Consider the following 6,979-nt stretch of genomic DNA (forward strand, 5'->3'; position numbering starts at 1 on the left):
GAAGGTCCAGAGTTCAAATCCCAGCAACCACATGGTGGCTCACAACCATCTGTAACAAGATCTGGCGCCCTCTTCTGGAGTGTCTGAGGACAGCTACAGTGTACTTACATATAATAAATAAATAAATCTTTAAAAAAAAGAATTTATAAAAAAAAAAAAAGAGTGGAAATAGAATAAGTCAACTAATGTGCCCCATACAACCTCAAATTCCTTTACCTTCTTTATTCTCTAAGCTGTGGCCAAAGAGTATTTAAAAGTTTGATTTTTTTTTAAATGGTCCCCTTGCATGAGCAGAATAGGGAAAAGTTTGCTTTCACAGTACCTATTTATGATAATGATCATCCAGTAGAAAGATCAGTGGAAAGTTTCATAAGGAATTATTAAATAGTCTGAGTTTAAGTTAATATTTTGTCCAACAACCACAAGAAATAATTTGTAGGTAATTTCCTCAAACCATTGTTTATTACATGGATATTTTGTTCTCAGAATCTGAAGAAATATTTTAGAGAAAAAGTTTAAGGAAACAAATGATTCTGCCATGCTAGGAATCAGAGATTGCTCCTGAAAAAAACTACAGTGAGGAGATTCTATTAACTATTTGGATATAAAATAAGTCAACAGAAAATTCAACCACAAAAGATACAGATTAGAAGAGAGCAGCTGCAAAATCTTTGGTTTTCAAATACTAATGGGAGATATTAATTGGCTACCACCTACTATTGAATTAATTACTCAAGAGTTGAGTAATTTGTTTCAAACTTCAAAAGGAGATTTATACTTAAACAGTCCAGAATGGTTAACAGGGGAAGCGAAGTAAGAGTTAACTCTGGTAGAACAGAGACTACAAGATGCATATGTGGATCACATAGATCCTGAAGTTGATTGTATTTTGGTTATTTTGCCTTCAACTCATTCTCATACTGGCTCATCATGCAAAGGGAAGATATGGTTATTGAATGGACTTTCTTAGCACACAAAGTAAAAAGTTAAAGACTTAAATGGAAAAGGTTTCTGATTTAATCATAAAGGGTAGAATAAGACTACACCAACTGTTAGGTGCCGACCCAGCAGAAATCATAGTACTTTATACTAATATTAAGATTATGTCAGCCGGGCATGGTGGCGCACGCCTTTAATCCCAGCACTTGGGAGGCAGAGGCAGGAGGATTTCTGAGTTCGAGGCCAGCCTGGTCTACAAAGTGAGTGCCAGGACAGCCAGGGCTACACAGAGAAACCCTGTCTCGAAAAACAAAAAAGAAAAAAAAAAGATTATGTCATTATGGGTAATTAATAAGATTGACAAAAAGCTTGTAGCAACTATTTGGGATAAATTAACAGCAAATACCCTGAAAGCAAGCATTTTCAGTTTACAAACTGAATTGAATTACAAAACTAATTGTTTTCCCACATATAAAGGGAATGCCAGCTCCCCAAACACCCACATTCTATGTGGATGCAAATACATTGTATGGTGGGTTATAAGTCAGGTGATAAGTCTCTCTCTGCATGCTTTTGAGGAGATCCTGTACCTGAGGCAAAAAACAGGCTGGCTCCTGCAGGAGTTTGGAAGCCTGCAACATCACAAGGAATGTCAAGTGAGGTAAGTTATGGAGCTCCAGGGCCTGCAGGCTGGGTGTGGGGAAGCAATTCCCTGGCACGCCATACCACCTACCTTCCTATCCTTCCTTCTCCCTCTCTACTCCACCCTTTCTTTGCTCCTGCCACACAGCAACCCCCGCTCCCAGCCTTAAAACAATCTATGTTCTCTCCTACCCCAGGGCATTTGTCCATGCTGTTTGCAGTATAGAATTGCTGTCTCTCCAGCTGTCCCTAAGGCTCCCTTCTTATATCCTCTGTTACTGTCGATATTCTCATTTTCTGTTTCTTTCATTTCCATCATAGCACTCCACCACAAAAAAAAACCCAAAACAAACAACAACAACAACCCACTCATGAAGACAATTGGAGGTGCCAAGCTCAGAGTTGATAGTGGATGAATGACTGTCCCGCAGTGAGGAGTGAATTCGTGAAAGCGTGATTGAATGGATGACCTGGAACAGGATCTTTTGTGGAGTAGACACTGGGACAAAGCATTTTGAGTTAGTAAGAGAACATAATGGGGACTGGCACATAGCATGAAAGCTCGGTCAGTGTAACAGTGCTCAGTGTCTGTGGAGAATAGAGACATGGCTCTCAGACACTAGGCTGCACATGGCTCTGCCAGCTCCATCCAGCCCCAACCACTTCTGTCCGTAGCCCTTGGAGGCAGAGGCCTGCTCAGTGCACAGCTTAGAGTGACAGATAGGTGGGGAGCTTTTGAGGTCCAGGGTGCTCATGTCCCAGTGTTCTGACTACTATGGTTTAGGGTTGTTGGGTCCCAGAGTCCTCAGGTGCATGCCTGGGTCCAGGGTCTTTGGTGCAGAGTCCTGGGTTCTGTGATCTTGGTCTGTGTGCATAGTCCAGGGTCCTTGGGTCCAAGGTCCTCAGGCACTCAGAGCACTGACCTCAGCCTGTGCAGGTGCAGAAGCTACAGTAGTTGCTGGAGGAGAAATAGAAGGTAAGAAGCCATCTGGCCTTGCTGGTGGTAGGCATGGCAACCGGGGAGCTCAGGGCCACATAGTAAGGAACTAGAAGGTTAGTGTGCTGCTCTGGGAACAGGACCAGAAGCTGGGAGGGTTGGAGCGAATATTGGGGGTAGAAGTGGGGGGGGGTAGATTCTGGGTGGTGGCAGGGCTCTCATCAAAGAGGGTGGAAGGGTCTGATGGGCAAGCATAGAAAAAGACAGCAGGGCTGGGCCAGAGGAAAGAATGGGAAAGACAATGTCAGAGGTGGGTAGAGCCAAGGTCGGGCTGCAGCCAGTTAGGCAAAATGATGGATTCTGTGAGGGAACAAAAATGTCAAAATGAACCTTATCAGGATAAATATGTATAGTATAAAATGAATCTTTTAAATTCAAACCCATAAAGTTGAGTCGTTAGTAGCTGTGGACTTGGGTAAATCAGGCTGTAAAACTTATTCGCCATATGGTGGCATTAGCATTCCATAAGTCAATTAATAATCTCCATTTACCAGAACAGGATAATTCTCCATTTACAAAACCAGGATAATTCCAGGGAGAGGAGAGGGTTCTAGGTGCCCATCTTCTTTGATTAACTCATAACGAGCCTGTAACTTCTTTAGAAGGGGTATATTGAGGTGTCCACACAGGTTCATTGAATTTCCATGTAATTTTTATAGGTGGTATTTTTTTCAATTGTCCCTGTGAAAAGTCCAATGAAAAGTTTATGATTTGGGGTACAGGTTCAATAATTCCTTGCGACCCCTTTCCTCCTGATAGCCCATATTTTTCATAAGCCATTGTACTTGTGAAGAGTAAGTAGCACTAGAAAAGGAAATGTAGATCCCTGCATTATTTTGTTGCAGAAGGTCTCTCCTGGAAGGAACCTGAGTTACAAAAGGTAACAGAACCCCCACTATGACTTCTGGACCTATGCACTGTAATCTTGTAGCGCATTGTTTACTCTCCTGAGAGTTAGTAGTTACATCCCTATCAGGGTTGGATTCAGGTGGCCATTCTTCTGTACTTATAATAGAGATATCAGTCCCAGGGTCAATTAATCTTGTAAAGGTTTTCCTCTTATATTTAAATAAAACAATGGTTTACCATTCTCCTTCAATGAAGTGCTTAAATCTACAGTTTTACTTCTATTACCAAATCCTCCCTCAGGAAGTGAAGCACATTTTTTTCCATGGACCGTTGATAACCTTTTTGTATAGTATTTAAAGTTTGTCTTTGTATAATTCAAATGCTGATTTCTGTGTTAGCAGAGAGCTGAGTACTGTCCTGACTTTGGTATTGTTATATTTATGAAGCATTACCTGTCTCAGTGTTTTGTAATCGCACTTCTCTCATCTTCTGATTGGTTTAATAAAGACCTTATGGTCTATAGCTAGGCAGGAGAGGAAAAGTGAAACTTCCAGGCAGAGGTAGAACCACAGGGAAGAATTGAGGGACAGGAGATTTGCCACCCAGACATGGCAGAGGTTAGATGTATTGTGACTGAGGAGAGGTGAAAGACTATGTGGCAAATGTGGACTAGTATAGATGGGATTAATTGTTATACAAAGTAGTCTGAACACGCCTAAGCTATACAGCCTAAGTTTTCATAAATAATAAAAGGTGACTGTGTCTTTATTCCATCTGCTTGTGGTCCAAAGAAAGTCCTGTTATAATGAAAGGACTACGTAAGTCAGTAATAATTGTGCATTTTTTTCTCCTACTTAATTTTGGCAATCATTGGACACACTGTTGTAATTACACTGGATAATCTTCATCAATTATTCCTGTATGATATATGATTCTTTTTATGGGTAAACTACTGTACCCCAATAAAAGTACAACTGTCCCTGGCAGTACAGGTCCCCAATGTCAAGAGTGAAACTTAAAGGACATAGAGAAGAGAAATGGAAATATCTGTTGTGGATAGCCCTGGGGCTAATTATATTTGATGTCAATTCTGTTCTCCTGTGAGTGGCTGTGAACAAGGAATGAGTCAGCACTCAGTGATTTCCTGTAAACCTGCTTCACAACTTATTTGTAAAATAAAGGAGAGCTGATGATTGGGCAGATAAAGGGAAGATGGAGTGAAGGCTGAGAGAGAGACAGAGAAGGAGGAGAAAATGGAAGAGGGAGAGGACGCAGAGGAGGAGGAGGAAGAAGAAAAGCAGAGCAGAAGCACATGGCCTGCAGAAACCGCAAGTTCTAAGGGGTCTCATAGATGTGGAAGATGGTAGTGTAGCGGTAGATCTGCCCAGTCTAGGTACACAGCATGTATTCATATTAATTGAGTTGTGTTTTCATTGCCGGGGTATTTTTGGGTTGGAGATTTACCCCAACAAATATCTTTAAGGCAAAGACTTATCAATAGCAGCACCTTTTTTTGTGTACCAGCTTATAATGAAAGAACATATTAACTACAATCTAAAATAATCACAAATATTATTGCTTTGGTATTTCACACTTTTAATTTTTTGAGGCATGAAGAGGGGGTCAAAATCAATTTCCTGGTTCATGATTGGTGTGATTAGAGTTGGTAGGCCACGCATAGCCATCCTTATCATCCTTAGATCATCATTCCTTAGCCCAGTGTTTTCCTTTCTGGCATTTATTGCATAAGCCATTAGTTCCTTGATTCTGAGTATTGGTGTGTTGCAAGGGTAATTTACATTGTTTCTTTAAGTGGCCAGTTTGGCACCCATTCAAATACTCTGCAGACATCTGTCTTTGAACAGCATGAGTTTCTAAAGCAGATAATTTTGTTCTGTGTGTAGGTCCCCATGTTTCTGCATAATTTAGGCAGTCGATAACATTTCCTGTCACTCTCTGAGGCCTGATTGATCCAATGAAAGAACCTAGTGGGGAAACCCCCACTCTGTTCCCGATTCGAAGTGCACCCAAGAATCACGAATAAACAGACCGTCTTGATGTAAAAACATGAGGTAGAATAATGGCAGAGCTCCGGGTCGAAACATATCTCATGCAGGAAACAGTGGTTTCGACCACGAGGCTTGGAAGCTAGGGGTTTTTATAGAAAAGGGGGTGGGGGAGGAATTGGCGTGGTTTCACATGATTGGTCCATTTAAACATCAGCAGGCTGTACATGCAGATAACATTTAACTTAGGTCAGAAGGGCGGGAGATAGGGAGGCACCCGGCCAGTCCCGATAAGTCATTCTCTTTATCTTCATGGCCAAGCAGCCTCAGGAATGTCTTAACGACAGGCTTTCCCCGGGCATATCCTGGCCTGTTCTGCTATGTTCTCAGCCCCAGGTTTCAAAGCTCACAAACAACTCTTTGGGCTATTTGACATAAATTACATGAATCACAGGTCTCAAGTTTTATTTTCTTTCAATCCTTTGAAATCTTCACTGGTATTATCAAACCCCAGCTGTTTTTATAATAACTCTTGAATTTGTTCCCCTTTTACTCATTTCTCAGTAGCAGATTTGAGTTTCCTATAAGATCAGCATAAGGCTCTGAGGAACCTTGTATAATTTTTATATACATAGAACTGACATCAGGCTGGCAGGAGCCATTCATCACAGGGATCAAGGTAGATGGGATGACTCACCGTATGGCAGAGTCTCTTTGAGTTCCTTGTGTGACAGAGATCCTGCAAGAAGATTCTGCTCTATCTCCTGTGATTCCCTAGAGAAACGCCTGGCTCTGGGTCTCTCCTTTCTTGATCTCACTGTTGGGACTGAGTTTTTCATGGTTATTTGGGCAAAGGAAAACATGGAGAACCATTCCCCTGGAGAATGTCTGATGAGAAATCAAAATGAATGGGGAATACTGTGGGAACAGAAGAAAATTTCTGTCTTCTGCGCTCCTACTCAGCCTGTTTCTTACTCCCCAATTGCTGTAGAAATTATGTGAACCCAGTAAAGAATGTTTAATGTGTCCTGTTGATTGTGTTCTGAGAGGCATTGATCCTAGGGAACATTTTGTGGACAAATGGTATCAGGAACTTACTGGTATATTGGCTACAAGAATCTTGAGAACATTTGATTGACAAAGAGCAAGGCCTAAAGTCTATATTTGTGTTTCGAAGAACGGGCACAAGATCAAAGAGACAGAGGGAAGTGTGCTTACAATGAAACCTAAAAGATATATGCATATAATTAGGTTTATTCTTCCAGGCTCTGTAGACTATTGCCTGGCAGGAACAACTTGGTCTGAACTCAGAGGAAAGTATTCTGTTTAAGAAGTTGGATTGGCTTGATCCCCCTCTGCCATACACAGAGACATACACAGAGGTGGATAGGATAGTATGGCATAATAGAAAAAGTAGAGTAAGACAGTCTTCCCTTTTGGGAACATATGAGGAGAGTGGGGTTGGCTTGCAGAACTGAGGAATGCACTTCCTTTCCTGAAACAGCTAGATGCTTATTATGCTAGAGTAGAGTGCAGCTATTGCATC

The sequence above is a fragment of the Mus caroli genome, chromosome 10 (genome assembly GCF_900094665.2).
Source record: "Mus caroli chromosome 10, CAROLI_EIJ_v1.1, whole genome shotgun sequence".
NCBI lineage: Eukaryota > Metazoa > Chordata > Mammalia > Rodentia > Muridae > Mus > Mus caroli.